The following is an 18,246-nucleotide window of genomic DNA, read 5'->3' as shown; positions in this document are numbered from 1 at the left end:
GGGTTGCGTGATTGTATGAGAGAGCCTCCGGCAGGCCCTCTCATAGCCTTTATATAGGAGGCTAGGTCCCAAGAGTCCCGCTCGGAGTCGGTTACAATAAGGAGAGATCATATCTATCATTTCCTTATTTGAAAGTCTCCTTACCTTGTTCTTCAAGAATCCGTCACCTTCCATCTTTCCTCCCCGTGATACGTCTCCGACGTATCGATAATTTCTTATGTTCCATGCTACATTATTGATGATATCTACATGTTTTACACACATTATATGTCGTATTTACGCATTTGCCGGCACTAACCTATTAACAAGATACCGAAGAGCCAGTTGCTGTTTTCTGCAGTTTTTGGTTTCAGAAATCCTGGTAAGAAAATATTCTCGGAATTGGAAGAAATCAACGCCCAGGGTCCTATTTTTGCACGAAGCTTCCAGAAGCGCGAAGGGGAAAGGAAGTGGGGCCACGAGGCGCCGCCACACTAGGGCGGCGCGGCCTAGGCCCTGGCCGCGCGGCCCTAGCGTGTGGGGCCCTCGTGTGGCCCCCCGTGTTGCCCTTCCGCCTACTTAAAGCCTCCGTCGCGAAACCCCCAGTACCGAGAGCCACGATACGGAAAACCTTCCAGAGACGCCGCCGCCGCGAATCCCATCTCGGGGGATTCAGGAGATCGCCTCCGGCACCTCGCCGGAGAGGGGAATCATCTCCCGGAGGACTCTTCATCGCCATGATCGCCTCCGGAGTGATGAGTGAGTAGTTCACCCCTGGACTATGGGTCCATAGCAGTAGCTAGATGGTCGTCTTCTCCTTATGTGCTTCATTGTTGGATCTTGTGAGCTGCCTAACATGATCAAGATCATCTATCTGTAATACTATATGTTGTGTTTGTCGGGATCCGATGGATAGAGAATACTATGTTATGGTAATTATCAATCTATTATTTATGTGTTGTTTATGATCTTGCATGCTCTCCGTTATTAGTAGAGGCTCTGGCCAAGTTTTTGCTCTTAACTCCAAGAGGGAGTATTTATGCTCGATAGTGGGTTCATGCCTCCATTGATATCTGGGACAGTGATAGAAAGTTCTAAGGTTGTGGATGTGCTGTTGCCACTAGGGATAAAACATTGATGCTATGTCTAAGGATGTAGTTGTTGATTACATTACGCACCATACTTAATGCAATTGTCTGTTGCTTGCAACTTAATACTGGAAGGGGTTCGGATGATAACCTGAAGGTGGACTTTTTAGGCATAGATGCATGCTAGATGGCGGTCTATATATGTACTTTGTCGTAATGCCCAATTAAATCTCACTATATTTATCATATCATGTATATGCATTGTTATGCCCTTTTCTATTTGTAAATTGCCCGACTGTAATTTGTTCACCCAACATGCTTTTATCTTATGGGAGAGACACCTCTAGTGAACTGTGGACCCCGGTCCTATTCTTTACATCGCATACAATCTACTGCAATTGTTCTTTACTTTTCTTCGCAAACAATCATCTTCCACACAATACGGTTAATCCTTTGTTACAGCAAGCCGGTGAGATTTACAACCTCACTGTTTCGTTGGGGCAAAGTACTTTGGTTGTGTTGTGCAGGTTCCACATTGGCGCCGGAATCCCTGGTGTTGCGCCGCATCACATTTCGCCACCATCAACCTTCAACGTGCTTCTTGGCTCCTCCTGGTTCGATTAAACCTTGGTTTCTTTCTCGAGGGAAAACTTGCCACCGTGCGCATCATACCTTCCTCTTGGGGTTCCCAACGGACGTGTACATTTACGCGCATCAAGCCTCGTTTTCCGGCGCCGTTGCCGGGGAGATCAAGACACGCCGCAAGGGGAGTCTCCACTTCCCAATCTCTTTACTTTGTTTTTGTCTTGCTTTATTTTATTTACTACTTTGTTTGCTGCACCTAAACAAAACACAAAAAAATTAGTTGCTAGTTTTACTTTATTTACTGCCTTGTTCTCTATATCAAAAACACAAAAAAATTAGTTACTTGTCTTTATTTACTTAGTTACTTTTACTACTATTATCATGAGTAATCCTGAAGTTGAAGTTCGTTCTTTTAAGCAACAAGGGGGAGAAAGTTTAAAGATGCTTGGTACAGAATTAGTAATGCTCATCATAGGTGCATTAAGAAACACTCCACCACTATCCTTCTTAGGAACTTTTATGTTGGTTTATCTAGTTGGAATAGGTATGTTCTTGATACTCTTTCGGGAGGTAATTTCCTAAGTACTCCCGCTTTAGAAGCTAGTTGCATCATTGAGAGTCTAGTTGGAATACCACCTGTTAATGAAGTTAAAATTGAAATCTCTCTTGAGGATGTTATGAAAAAATTGGAAACCATAGAGAAAAATTTTCCAAGTATTGAAACTAAATTGGAAATGTTATTGGATAAAACTGATGAACTTTATAAATCCGTAGGAGGAATTGATGAAAGAATTAGTGTCCTAGGAACTTGTGTTGTCCATGATAATCAAACCAATAGGATTGATGAACTTGAAAAAGCTATGGGAACCTTGGGTTCAACCTTTTCTTCTCTCAAGTATAATGAGAAAGCTTATGTGGGTAAAGAGCAAAAATTCATGTACGCCTCTAAAGTTCCTAAACAAAAGAATTATTATAGGCCTAAAATTTCTAAAACCCCTAGCACCACCATAGAAAATTTAGATAATGGAGCACCTAAAGTACACTCTGCAACAAGTTGTGTTTGCATGAAAAATAATAATGTTGATGCTTCTACTCTTGATGTTACTTGATTTGCACTTTCTGCGCCTAGCTGAAAGGCGTTAAAGAAAAGCGCTTATGGGAGACAACCCATGTTTTTACTACAGTACTTTGTTTTATATTTGAGTCTTGGAAGTTGTTTACTACTGTAGCAACCTCTCCTTATCATGTTTTTGTGCCAAGTAAAGTTTCTATGTTAAAGTTGATGTTATATTTGGGATCGCTGCGCAGAAATAGCATTGCTGTCTGTCACGAATTCTGGCACAAGTCTCTGTAGAAAATTCGAAAAAATATGAAAAATTACGAGCGTGATCCTCAGATATGTACGCAACTTTCATTAGTTTTGAGTTTTTCCATTTGAGCAAGTCTGGTGCACCTTTCAGGTTCGTCTTTACAGACTGTTCTGTTTTTGACAGATTCTGCCTTTTATTTCGCATTGCCGTATTTGCTATATTGAATGAATTTCTTTGATCCACTAATGTCCAGTAGCTTTGTGCAATGTCCAGAAGTGTTAAGAATGATTGTGTCACATCTGAATATGTGAATTTTTAATTGTGCACTAACCCTCTAATGAGTTTGCTTGAAGTTTGGTGTGAAGGAAGTTTTCAAGGGTCAAGAGAGGAGTATGATATACTATGATCAAGAGGAGTGAAAGCTCTAAGCTTGGGGATGCCCCCGTGGTTCATCCCTGCATATTTTAAGAAGACTCAAGCGTCTAAGCTTGGGGATGCCCAAGGCATCCCCTTCTTCATCGACAACATCATCAGGTTCCTCCCCTGAAACTATATTTTTATTCAATCACATCTTATGTTCTTTACTTGGAGCGTCGGTTTGTTTTGTTTTTGTTTTTGTTTGAATAAAATGGATCCTAGCATTCAATGTATGGGAGAGAGACACGCTCCGCTGTTGCATATGGACAAATATGTCCTTAGGCTTTACTCATAATATTCAAGGCGAAGGTTGAAACTTCTTCGTTAAATTGTTATATGGTTGGAATCGGGAAATGCTACTAGTAATTCTAAAATGTCTTGGATAATGTGATACTTGGCAATTGTTGTGCTCATGTTTAAGCTCTTGAATCATATACTTTGCACCCATTAATGAAGAAATACATAGAGCTTGCTAAAATTTGGTTTGCATATTTGGTCTCTCTAAGGTCTAGATAATTTTTAGTATTGAGTTTTGAACAACAAGGAAGACGGTGTACAGTATTATAATGTTTACAATATGTCTTTTATGTGAGTTTTGCTGCACCGGTTCATCCTTGAGTTTGCTTCAAATAACCTTGCTAGCCTAAACCTTGTATCGAGAGGGAATACTTCTCATGCATCCAAAATCCTTGAGCCAACCACTATGCCATTTGTGTCCACCATACCTACCTACTACATGGTATTTCTCCGCCATTCCAAAGTAAATTGCTTGAGTGCTACCTTTAAATTCCATCATTCACCTTTGCAATATATAGCTCATGGGACAAAATAGCCTTAAAAACTATCGTGGTATTGAATATGTACTTATGCACTTTATCTCTTATTAAGTTGCTTGTTGTGCGATAACCATGCTTCGGGGACGCCATCAACTATTCTTTGTTGAATATCATGTGAGTTGCTATGCATGTCCGGCTTGTCTGAAGTAAGAGAGATCTACCACCTTAATGGTTGGAGCATGCATATTGTTAGAGAGGAACATTGGGCCGCTAACTAAAGCCATGAATCATGGTGGAAGTTTCAGTTTTGGACATATATCCTCAATCTCATATGAGAATAATAATTGTTGCTACATGCTTATGCATTAAAGAGGAGTCCATTATCGGTTGTCCATGTTGTCCCGGTATGGATGTCTAAGTTGAGAATAATCAAAAGCGAGAAATCCAAAATGCGAGCTTTCTCCTTAGACCTTTGTACATGCGGCATGGAGGTACCCCTTTGTGACACTTGGTTGAAACATGTGTATTGCGATGATCCGGTAGTCCAAGCTGATTAGGACAAGGTGCGGGCACTATTAGTATACTATGCATGAGGCTTGCAACTTGTAAGATATAATTTACATAACTCATATGCTTTATTACTACCGTTGACAAAATTGTTTCATGTTTTCAAAATAAAAGCTCTAGCACAAATATAGCAATCGATGCTTTCCTCTTTGAAGGACCTTTCTTTTTTACTTTTATTGTTGAGTCAGTTTACCTATCTCTCTCCACCTTAAGAAGCAAACACTTGTGTGAACTGTGCATTGATTCCTACATACTTGCATATTGCACTTGTTATATTACTTTACATTGACACTATCCATGAGATATACATGTTATAAGTTGAAAGCAACCGCTGAAACTTAATCTTCCTTTGTGTTGCTTCAATACCTTTACTTTGATTTATTGCTTTAATCTTCCTTTGTGTTGCTTCAATACCTTTACTTTGATTTATTGCTTTATGAGTTAACTCTTATGCAAGACTTATTGATGCTTGTCTTGAAGTACTATTCATGAAAAGTCTTTGCTTTATGATTCATTTGTTTACTCATGTCATTACCATTGTTTTGATCGCTGCATTCATTACATATGTTTACAATAGTATGATCAAGATTATGATGGCATGTCACTCCGTAAATTATCCTTGTTATCGTTTGCACTGCTCGGGACGAGCGTGAACTAAGCTTGGGGATGCTGATACGTCTCCGACGTATCGATAATTTCTTATGTTCCATGCTACATTATTGATGATATCTACATGTTTTACACACATTATATGTCGTATTTACGCATTTTCCGGCACTAACTTATTAACAAGATGCCGAAGAGCCGATTCGTTGTTTCTCGCTGTTTTTGGTTTCGAAATCCTAGTAAGGAAATATTCTCGGAATTGGACGAAATCAACGCCCAGGGTCCTATTTTTGCACGAAGCTTCCAGAAGCGCGAAGGGGAAAGGAAGTGGGGCCACGAGGCGCCGCCACACTAGGGCGGCGCGACCCAGGCCCTGGCCGCGCGGCCCTAGCGTGTGGAGCCCTCGTGTGGCCCCCCGCGTTGCCCTTCTGCCTACTTAAAGCCTCCGTCGCGAAACCCCCAGTACCGAGAGCCACGATACGGAAAACCTTCCAGAGACGCCGCCGCCGCGAATCCCATCTCGGGGGATTCAGGAGATCGCCTCCGGCACCCTGCCGGAGAGGGGAATCATCTCCCGGAGGACTCTTCATCGCCATGATCGCCTCCGGAGTGATTAGTGAGTAGTTCACCCCTGGACTATGGGTCCATAGCAGTAGCTAGATGGTCGTCTTCTCCTTATGTGCTTCATTGTTGGATCTTGTGAGCTGCCTAACATGATCAAGATCATCTATCTGTAATACTATATGTTGTGTTTGTCGGGATCCGATGGATAGAGAATACTATGTTATGGTGATTATCAATCTATTATTTATGTGTTGTTTATGATCTTGCATGCTCTCCGTTATTAGTAGAGGCTCTGGCCATGTTTTTGCTCTTAACTCCAAGAGGGAGTATTTATGCTCGATAGTGGGTTCATGCCTCCATTGATATCTGGGACGAAGTGATGGAAAGTTCTAAGGTTGTGGATGTGTCTGTTGCCACTAGGGATAAAACATTGATGCTATGTCTAAGGATGTAGTTGTTGATTACATTACGCACCATACTTAATGCAATTGTCTCGTTGCTTGCAACTTAATACTGGAAGGGGTTCGGATGATAACCTGAAGGTGGACTTTTTAGGCATAGATGCATGCTGGATGGCGGTCTATGTACTTTGTCGTAATGCCCAATTAAATCTCACTATATTTATCATATCATGTATATGCATTGTTATGCCCTTTTCTATTTGTAAATTGCCCGACTGTAATTTGTTCACCCAACATGATTTTATCTTATGGGAGAGACACCTCTAGTGAACTCGTGGACCCCGGTCCTATTCTTTACATCGCATACAATCTATCGCAATTGTTCTTTACTTTTCTTCGCAAACAATCATCTTCCACACAATACGGTTAATCCTTTGTTACAGCAAGCCGGTGAGATTGACAACCTCACTGTTTCGTTGGGGCAAAGTACTTTGGTTGTGTTGTGCAGGTTCCACGTTGGCGCCGGAATCCCTGGTGTTGCGCCGCATCATATTTCGCCACCATCAACCTTCAACGTGCTTCTTGGTGATACGTCTCCGACGTATCGATAATTTCTTATGTTCCATGCTACTTTATTGATGATATCTACATGTTTTATGCACACTTTATGTCATATTCGTGCATTTTCTGGAACTAACCTATTAACAAGATGCCGAAGTGCCGCTTCTCGTTTTCCGCTCGTTTTTGGTTTCGAAATCCTAGTAACGAAATATTCTCTGAATTGGACGAAATCAACGCCTGTGTTCCTATTTTGCCCGGAAGCATCCGGAACACCCGAGAGCCGCCGGAGGGGGCCCCGTGGGCCCCGCATGATAGGGTGGCGCGGCTCGGGCCCCGGCCGCGCCAGCCTATGGTGTGGTCGCCCCTTCGACCCTCCGAGGCTGCCCTTTCGCCTATATAAAGCCCCTGCATCGAAAACCCTTAGGGAGGAAGCCACGGTACGCGAAACCTTCCAGAGCCGCCGCCATCGCGAAGCCAAGATCTGGGGGACAGGAGTCTCTGTTCCGGCACCCTGCCGGACGGGGAAGTGCCCCCGGAAGGCTTCTCCATCGACACCGCTGCCATCTCCACCGCCATCTTCATCACCGCTGCTGCTCCCATGAGGAGGGAGTAGTTCTCCATCGAGGCTCGGGGCTGTACCGGTAGCTATGTGGTTAATCTCTCTCCTATGTACTTCAATACAATGATCTCATGAGCTGCTTTACATGATTGAGATCCATATGATGAGCTTTGTATCGCTACTAGTTATGTGCTACTCATGTGATGTTATTAAAGTAGTCTATTCCTCCCGCATGGTGTAAAGGTGACTAGTGTGTGCACCGTGTGGTTCTTGTCGTAGATTATGATCATGATCTCTCGTAGATTGTGGAGTTAATTATCATTATGATAGTATTGATGTGATCTATTCCTCCTTTCATAGTGTAATGTGGACAGTGTGTGCACTATGTTAGTTCTTGGTTTATTTTGCAATGATCTATTATGCTCTAAGGTTACTTAAACATGAATATCGAATGTTGTGGAGCTTGTTAACTCCGGCATTGAGGGTTCGTGTAATCCTACGCAACGAATGATGTTCATTATCAAACAAGAGTGTATGTAGCACATATGAGAAGAAGTATTTATTATGCGATCAATGTTGAGAGTGTCCAGTAGTGAAAGTATGATCCCTAGGCCTTGTTTCCAATACTGCAAACACCGCTTATTTACTGTTCTGTTGCATGTTTACTCGCTGCCATATTTTATTCAGATTGCTATTACCACTCATATACATCCATACTACTTGTATTTCACTATCTCTTCGCCGAACTAGTGCACCTATACATCTGACAAGTGTATTAGGTGTGTTGGGGACACAAGAGACTTCTTGCTTTGTGATTGCAGTGGTTGCATGAGAGGGATATCTTTGACCTCTTCCTCCCCGAGTTCGATAAACCTTGGGTAATCCACTTAAGGGAAACTTGCTGCTGTTCTACAAACCTCTGCTCTTGGAGGCCCAACACTGTCTACAAGAATAGAAGCACCCGTAGACATCAAGTACTTTTCTGGCGCCGTTGCCGGGGAGGAAAGGTAAAAGGCACTCATACTCCGGTTCCAGGTAACAAGTACTTTTCTGGCGCCATTGTGTGTGTGCTCGAAGCTATTTCCTTTAGACTCTGCAATTGCGACATTTGGTTTCTTGTTTACACTAGTTAGGCATAATGGACAACAATGACCTTTTTATTCTATTTCCTGATTTAAGACATGGATGGTTTGATGCAAAAATTAAAAAACCCATGGAACATATTAATATGAATGCTTTGAACACTATTGTTGCTAATGCTATGGAAAATTCTAAGCTTGGGGAAGCTGGCTTTGATGAGCATGATATTTTTAGTCCCCCAAGCATTGAGGAGAAAATTTACTTTGATGATACTATGCCTCCTATATTTGATGATGAGAATAATAATGATAGCTACTTTGTTGAATTTGCTCCCACTACAATTAATAAGAATGACTATGCTTATGTTGGGAGTAGTAATTATTTTATGCATGAGACTCATGATAAGAATGCTTTATGTGATAGTTATATTGTTGAGTTTTCTCATGTTGCTACTGAAAGTTATTATGAGAGAGGAAAATATGGTTGTAAAAATTTTCATGTTACTAAAACACCTCTCTATGTGCTGAAATTTTTGAAGCTACACTTGTTTTATCTTCCTATGCTTGTTACTTTGCTCTTCATGAACTTGTTTATTTACAAGATTCCTATGCATAGGAAGCATGTTAGGCTTAAATGTGTTTTGAATTTGTTTTTTTTATGCTTTTTTTTTGCTTCAAATACTATTTCTTGCGAGTGCATCATTAAAACTGCTGAGCCCATCTTAATGGCTATACAGAAAGAACTTCTTGGGAGATAACCCATGTGTTTTTTTTACTACAGTACTTTGTTTTATATTTGTGTCTTGGAAGTTTTTTACTACTGTAGCAACCTCTCCTTATCATGTTTTTGTGCCAAGTAAAGTTTCTATGTCAAAGTTGATGTTATATTTGGGATCGCTGCGCAGAAACAGCATTGCTGTCTGTCACGAATTCTGGCACAAGTCTCTGTAGAAAATTCTAAAAAAATCTGCCAATTTACGAGCGTGATCCTCAGATATGTACGCAACTTTCATTAGTTTTGAGTTTTTCCGTTTGAGCAAGTCTGGTGCCATTTTAAAAATTCGTCTTTACGGAATGTTCTGTTTTTGACAGATTCTGCCTTTTATTTCGCATTGCCGCTTTTGTTAAGTTGAATGAGTTTCTTTGTTCCATTAACTTTCAGAAGTTTTGTGCAATGTCCAGAAGTGTAAAGAATGATTGTGCCATCTCTGAACATGTGAATTTTTTATTATGCACTAACCCTCTAATGAGTTTGCTTGAAGTTTGGTGTGAAGGAAGTTTTCAAGGGTCAAGAGAGGAGTATGATATACTATGATCAAGAGGAGTGAAAGCTCTAAGCTTGGGGATGCCTCCGTGGTTCATCCCTGCATATTTCAAGAAGACTCAAGCGTCTAAGCTTGGGGATGCCCAAGGCATCCCCTTCTTCATCGACAAAGTATCAGGTTCCTTCTCTTTAAACTATATTTTTATTCGGTCACATCTTATGTACTTTACTTGGAGCGTCTGTGTGTTTTTATTTTTCGTTTTGTTATTTTCATTCTCTGAATAAATTCATCCTTGTGTGGGAGAGAGACACGCTCCGCTGGTTCATATGAACACATGTGTTCTTAGCTCATAATATTCATGGCGAAGTTTCCTCTTCGTTAAACTGTTATATGGTTGGAAACAGAAAATGCTACATGTAGTAATTGGTAAAATGTCTTGGATAATGTGATACTTGGCAATTGTTGTGCTCATGTTTAAGCTCTTGCATCATATACTTTGCACCTATTAGTGAAGAAATACATAGAACTTTCTAAAATTTGGTTTGCATATTTGGTCTCTCTAAGGTCTAGATAATATCTAGTATTGAGTTTTGAACAACAAGGAAGACGGTGTAGAGTCTTATAATGTTTACAATATGTCTTTTATGTGAGTTTTGCTGCACCGGTTCATCCTTGAGTTTGCTTCAAATAACCTTGCTAGCCTAAACCTTGTATCGAGAGGGATTACTTCTCATGCATCCAAAATCCTTGAGCCAACCACTATGCCATTTGTGTCCACCATACCTACCTACTACATGGTATTTCTCCGCCATTCCAAAGTAAATTGCTTGAGTGCTACCTTTAAAATCCTATCATTCACCTTTGCAATATATAGCTCATGGGACAAAATAGCCTTAAAAACTATCGTAGTATTGAATATGTACTTATGCACTTTATCTCTTATTAAGTTGCTTGTTGTGCGATAACCATGCTTCTGGGGAACGCCATCAATTAGTCTTTATTGAATATCATGTGAGTTGCTATGCATGTCCGTCTTGTCTGAAGGATCTGCCACCTTAATGATTGGAGCATGCATATTGTTAGAGAAGAACATTGGGCCGCTAACTAAAGCCATGAATCATGGTTGAAGTTTCAGTTTTGGACATATATCCTCAATCTCATATGAGAATAATAATTGTTGCTACATGCTTATGCATTAAAGTGGAGTCCATTATCTGTTGTCCATGTTGTCCCGGTATGGATGTCTAAGTTGAGAATAATCAAAAGCGAGAAATCCAAAATGCGAGCTTTCTCCTTAGACCTTGTTATCACCAGTATTTGACCGAGTCAAAGGTGGGCCGCGATCAAGATGGACGTGAAGATTATACATGGAAGGAAATACGTGAATCGGCCTTGTTTACCAAGTTGGGCTAAACTGCCCATGTATCTGTAACATATTAGATCGCACCTTAGTTTAGAAGTTAGAGTTTTACCCGTGCACGGTTTGGTGCACGCCCACATTAGAAAGTCCCCTGGACTATAAATATGTATCTAGGGTTTATGAAATAAACAACAACCAACGTTCAACACAAACCAATCTCGGCGCATCGCCAACCCCTTCGTCTCAAGGGTTTCTCCGGTAAGCACCATGCTGCCTAGATCGCATCTTGCGATCTAGGCAGCACGAGCCTGCCCACGTTGTTCATGCGTTGCTCGTACTGAAGCCTTTTTGATGGCGAGCAACGTAGTTATCGTAGATGTGTTAGGGTTAGCATTGTTCCTAGTATCATATGCTGTCGTAGTGCAACCCTTGCGCATCTAGCCGTCCTTGTACCTCATCATGGGTGCAGGGGCGGCACCCCGCTTGATCGTTATTTAGTAGATCTGATCCGTTACGATTGCTCCCTGATTTATCAGGGATTAGTTTAATATCTGCAATAGTTAGACCTTACAAAGGGTTGGAGGATCCAGCGGCGTGTAGGGTGTAGTTTGCTGGCCCTAGACAGGATGTTCCGAGGATCAACCTCGTGTTGGTTTTTAGGCCTTGTCTAGGGCTGTCTTACGGTCACCGTGCGCGAGCGCGAGGCCCAATCGTGAGTAGGATGATCCGATTATGCGGTGAAAACCCTAGATCGTCGTGGATCTCATATGCTTTATCTTGATCAAGCAGGACCACCATATATTCGGCCACCTTGGACGAATCATGGGTGGATCGGCTCCATGAGCCGATTCACAGGATAACCTGAGAGCCGATCGAGGCTCGTATTTAACGTGTACGTGTGTGCCCTGCAGGAAACTAAGCGAGGCATCATCCACACCTTCCCGACCAGGTATAGGTCGGGTGGCACGCCCTTGCGGCTTGCATCGGCGCGCGACCGGGGAGGCTTTGCGGGCCGTCGCTCTGAGGGACTGGGGCCAGCCGCAGCCCTAGTTGTTCCCGGCTCTACGGTGTTGGCTAGTCGCTGCCCGCCGGTGGGTTTCTGACGCCAACACATTCTGGCACGCCCGGTGGGACCATCTTCAACATCCACGACATCCACCACATCGCCATCTACATCCGAGATGGCGGAAGAGACTCCGGTCACTTACGAGGACCTCACTGGCGAGCTCAAGAAGAAGTATGACGAGGTCAAAGCCGTCCTCGAAGCCGACCTCATCGGCTCTTTCCACGGGACCCGCTCCCATGGCATCGGATGGAAGGGGTTCTCACCCGAAGGCGCCCTTGATGGAGTGGATCTATCCACCCCGTCAGAAGAACGCACCAGGTCGCTGCGTCAGGAGGTCAACTTCATGGTGGCTCATTCGCTGCACCGCCACTCTGAGAGCCTGGTGAACACGTTGGAGCGCGTCGCTCTTCGCGTGATCCAGGAAATCATGAGCCATCAGCACTCTCCGTCGAGACCAGCTCTCGGGACGCACCAAGGAGAGTTGCCGCTCCGAGCCCCGTCCGCCGCTGCCACATGCGTTGGCAGCACCAGCCTGAAGTGCCGGCTACACCGGCATTCGTCGTCTACAAGATCGGTGGTGACCCTAGTGACTACCAGTTCTTGGCTGGGGCGCCCAAGGAGATCCCGCACGGATACGCATGTGCATACGTGCCAGACTGCAGCACCTGGGCACCCTCGAACCAGGTTGCAACAGCGGGGACTTCGGAACAACGGGAGGAACGTCGAAACGAGCTCGAGAAGCGGACGTGGCTAGCTAAATACGCCACCCCGACAAAACCCGCAGCCCAGCTCCTGCAGTTGGCTCGAACCGGAAAAACAAGCATGGCTGGTAAAGTACGCCACTCCGGCGAATCTTCGGGGTTCGGCACCTGCAGCCATCACCGCGGATCAGATTTGTACGATCCTCGAAGGATCGGTTCGGCATGATGCCGAAGAGGAAGACGATCGGCTATACCAAGCCGTACCCCAACGAGTACGAATTGATCCCGCTACCACCCAAATATCGGCTCCCGGACTTCACAAAGTTCAGCGGATCAGATGGTTCCAGCTCCATCGAACATGTGAGTCGATATTTGGCGCAGCTGGGCATGATCTCAGCGTCAGACGAGCTGCGCGTGAGGTACTTCTCACGAGTCCCTCACGGGATCGGCTTTCGGTTGGTACACGTCGCTGCCACCGAACTCAGTCCAGACTTGGAAGCAGCTGGAAGAACGATTCCATGAGCAATATCACTCAGAGGCTTCCGAGGCTGGCATTGCCGATTTGGCACAAGTACGACAGAAGCGCGGGGAAACAGTGTCGGAATACATCCAGCGCTTCAGGACCGTTAGGAACCGATGCTATTCGGTTCACGTAAGCGAAAAAGAAGCAGTCGAGTTGGCGGTGGTGGGTCTGTCATCATCGATCAAGGACGTGGCCGCCCAAGCGGACTACCCTTCATTAGCACACATGGTGCGTAGGCTGTCGGCGTATGAACAGCGCCACCCGAGATGTCTACCGGGACAAGTTCAAGCGCGTGGTTACCATGATTGACGCAGGCGAAGATGAAGGCGCTATGGGAGACCAAGAAATAGCGGTGGCTGAGTGGACTCGGGGAGGAACCCCGTGTCCCGCAAATGGGTAAAGCCACCAGGGCCGCCCGGGGGATTTGATTTTGACGTGACCAAGACGGAGCAAATCTTCGACCTCCTGCTCAAGGAGAAACGAGTTGACGATCCCGGAAGGTCTCAAGTTCCCCACGGCGCAAGAGCTGAACGGAAAGCCATACCGCAAATGGCACAACTCGCTCTCCCATGCCACCAACGACTGCGGGGTGTGGCGTCGGCACATCCAAGCGGCGATAGAGAAGGGGCGTCTAATTTTCAACCGAGTACGCTATGAAGGTCGACACCCAACCCTTCCCCGCCGTTAACATGGTGGAAGTCACCTTCCCCGAGGGTTGCCGGACGGGTCCCTCGTTCAGCATCAACATGGTAGGACCCGGGAACCACTCCGGCAAAGATGGAGATGAGAGCAGCTGCTCTCGGAGCAAGGACACGAGAGGGGCCGCTCCGTGCGATCGGCTCCGTCAAGATGGCAAGCGCTACGTCACGGAGGGGGAAGTGAAGAACATAAGATATCAACGACCCCTCTCTGATCACCTCCTCAACAAGTATGTGAGTCAGTACGACCAACGCCGGCGACACGGCGACGATGATGAGAGAGATCGTCTGGCTAGAGGAGCCAGAAGATATCGTCGGCACGATCACAATGAGGAGGAGCACGAGCGCCGTGCCACGGAAAAGCCAAGGGAGCAAGATAACAACGCCAGGCACTGGGACTGCCCTTTCTTCAGACACTGCTGGGATTCAGGAATGAGCCGATTGCCAACAATCGGCAACTGCCCAGAATGCAACCAGAAAAAGAAGGAGGCAGCCAACGTGTCTGTGTTCGAGCGCCTAGGGCCTCTCCCACCACAAAACAGACGTGCTGAGATCCCTCGGTTGGAAGATCTCGAGGATTCGGAAGACGAGGGGAAGACGAAGAAGACAGGTACCACCGTCCAAGATGGTGCCACGATGGTCTCAGCCATTCACAAAAGCGCGGGGTTCGGCGATTGCGCGGTGCGGAGGAAGCCGAAAGGTTATACTTGCATACACTGAGGAAGGCACGACCTGATTTGGATGCGAAAGTCCAGAGGACCCTGGATGAAGAGGGACTGCCGCAAAGAAAAGAGTGGCGCCCCAAGCAAAGGAAAGCCGATGATGAAACATCGGCTGGCACAAACGTGGTGCTCGTTCGTCCGGCGAAGTGTAGAACTCCACGATTACACGATGCACCCGAGGTGGACAACAGCAAGCGCACCAACGTGATAAAGTCAGAGATTGGGCTGGTTCTATCCACCGGCTTGGACGAGTAGCAAGAGCACGTCAATAAGCAAACGTGGCGAGGCTGATCCTTGCGATCGGCCCCCCAAAAAAATTTATGAAGGGACATTACAAAACCTTCACCGAGCAAGCAACGTGGAGGCCGATTCCAGCGATCGGCCAAAATTATCCTCACCATCCATTCTGCCTGGGATGAACGTTGGACCCAACGAGGACTGCCTAAGAGCCGATACCATCAATTCTCTTGACAGAATCGGCTCGGGGGGCACCTAGATGGGTAAAACATGAGGGTATGAGGTGACACTATCAAATGTGGGGGCCGACACACAAATCGGCCTAAAAATTCAAAAAAATTCACAGCCGATGCAGCAGACATCGACTTAAGGATATGAAAGCCGATGCAGGGCCATCGACTCAAGAGGAATAACGGTTACGATCAGAGGAGCACGAAGGGGGATTTTAATGGAAGAACTCCTCAATGGAGTAATTTAAGGGCCCGGATCCTCTCTTCAAGAGCAGCACTGGACGTGCGGATCGGGTCGAGGATGGATCGCATTAGATCCGCCAAAGGAAAGGAGCCGATCTGACCGAGCGAGGCGCTAGGAGCGGACTGAAGAAGCTCGGGGGGCAGCCCACCTTGAAGGCTCTCTGCAAGCCGATTTATGTGCAAATCGGTTGGCTCTGCATGATCTAGCCCGGGCTAATTCAGCTAAGTTACGCGTCCTCGTTTCTGTTTTTGCTTTGGCCAAGACTAGGGGGGCAGCAGGCCTAGTGGATGTTCTATTTTGCTCTGTTTAAAGAGCCGATTGGGATACCATCGGCTGATCCTTCGTTGCAACCTTCTTCACAAATGATGAGTATTGAAGAGGATTTTTGGGTTTGGTTAGAAAAGTTCAAAGGTTTTCTCGAAGATCCTGCATTTTCCGCAGATTTAGAAAATCATCGAGTTGAAGAAGGGAAGGGCGGATTCTAGAGGACCGATGCGGTGCTATCGGCTCATTACGCATTGGCAAAGGGGACGAATCGGCAAGGTCAGTAGAAGAGGGAATCGGCTCAATTGAACTCAAAGGAAATCGGCAAAATCAAATTGGGGAAAAGTTCTTCATTAATAGGCGAGATTTCTTACATAAAGAGCCAATTGCTCTCAAAAGGAAATACTAGGGGATATATTGCCCCATCTACTACTACTGGCCCTGTTCTAGAAGTCCTATCTACGGGCCATCACTGCCCTCGTCGTCGCCGTAGTCGCTGCCGTCGGTGCTGCTCCCGGCGGGTTCGTCGTCGCCCCAATGGCCACCGACCGGGCCCTCGTTGTCTTCATCTTCTTCGTCAGCGTCGTCTTCGTCACTGTCGAAGTCGCTCAGGTTGCCCGGCCAAGGGCAGAACCGCTTGGCCGGCGGCTCGTCGGAGGAGGTGTCGTCGTCGTCCTCCTCCTCTTCCTTCTCCTTCACCCCCTCGGAGGAGGTGAAGTCATCCCAGGAGAAGCGATCGTCATCGCTCTCCTCCTCCGGTTCCCCGTTGGCGAGGAAGCGGAGGTCGCTTTCCCCGTCCGTCGAAGACTGGTCATCCTCGGACCAGATGGAGAAGTCATGGTCTGACTCCTCCCCGGCCGCAATGGCGCGGGGATGTTGGCCGCGTGGACTTCCGCCGGGTTGTATTCCGGCGTCGGCTCGCGGGATGTGGAGGACTGGCTGGAAAGATCCGATGGAGCAGAGGAAGAAGAAGACATTTTGATGCAGGAGGGCTTTTTGGGATGCTAATGCAAAGGAGATGCAGAGGAGAACTGTTCGTGGCAGATAAATAAAAGGGGATATAGTGGAAATTCAATGCCACAGCAGTTTCCGAGGAAGTAGTGCCAGGACTGTCAAATCGTGCGGAGAAGTTGAGAAGGCAAGTTATCATGATGAAGGACTCTGCGACGGTTCTGCTCTGCCACGACATGACCCTACGAGAGAAAAGCGTAATGATTTTGGAAATGTCATTTCCAAAACCAGGGGAGCATGTGTTATCACCAGTATTTGACCGAGTCAAAGGTGGGCCGCGATCAAGATGGACGTGAAGATTATACATGGAAGGAAATACGTGAATCGGCCTTGTTTACCAAGTTGGGCTAAACTGCCCATGTATCTGTAACATATTAGATCGCACCTTAGTTTAGAAGTTAGAGTTTTACCCGTGCACGGTTTGGTGCACGCCCACATTAGAAAGTCCCCTGGACTATAAATATGTATCTAGGGTTTATGAAATAAACAACAACCAACGTTCAACACAAACCAATCTCGGCGCATCGCCAACCCCTTCGTCTCAAGGGTTTCTCCGGTAAGCACCATGCTGCCTAGATCGCATCTTGCGATCTAGGCAGCACGAGCCTGCCCACGTTGTTCATGTGTTGCTCGTATCGAAGCCTTTTTGATGGCGAGCAACGTAGTTATCGTAGATGTGTTAGGGTTAGCATTGTTCCTAGTATCATATGCTTGTCGTAGTGCAACCCTTGCGCATCTAGCCGTCCTTGTAACTCATCATGGGTGCGAGGGCGGCACCCCGCTTGATCGTTATTTAGTAGATCTGATCCGTTACGATTGCTCCCTGATTTATCGGGGATTAGTTTAATATCCGCAATAGTTAGGCCTTACAAAGGGTTGGAGGATCCAGCGGCGTGTAGGGTGTAGTTTGCTGGCCCTAGACGAGGATGTTCCGAGGATCAACCTCGTGTTGGTTTTTAGGCCTTGTCTAGGGCTGTCTTACGGTCACCGTGCGCGAGCGCGAGGCCCAATCGTGAGTAGGATGATCCGATTATGCGGTGAAAACCCTAGATCGTCGTGGATCTCATATGCTTTATCTTGATCAAGCAGGACCACCATATATTCGGCCACCTTGGACGAATCATGGGTGGATCGGCTCCATGAGCCGATTCACGGGATAACCCGAGAGCCGATCGAGGCTCGTATTTAACGTGTACGTGTGTGCCCTGCAGGAAACTAAGCGAGGCATCATCCACACCTTCCCGACCAGGTATAGGTCGGGTGGCACGCCCTTGCGGCTTGCATCGGCGCGCGACCAGGAGGCTTTGCGGGCCGTCGCTCTGAGGGACTGGGGCCAGCCGCAGCCCTAGTTGTTCCCGGCTCTACGGTGTTGGCCAGTCGCTGCCCGCCGGTGGGTTTCTGACGCCAACAGACCTTTGTACAGGCGGCATGGA

Source organism: Lolium rigidum, chromosome 2 (assembly GCF_022539505.1).
Source record: "Lolium rigidum isolate FL_2022 chromosome 2, APGP_CSIRO_Lrig_0.1, whole genome shotgun sequence".
Taxonomy (NCBI): domain Eukaryota; kingdom Viridiplantae; phylum Streptophyta; class Magnoliopsida; order Poales; family Poaceae; genus Lolium; species Lolium rigidum.
Note: the sequence above shows the minus strand (reverse complement) of the source record.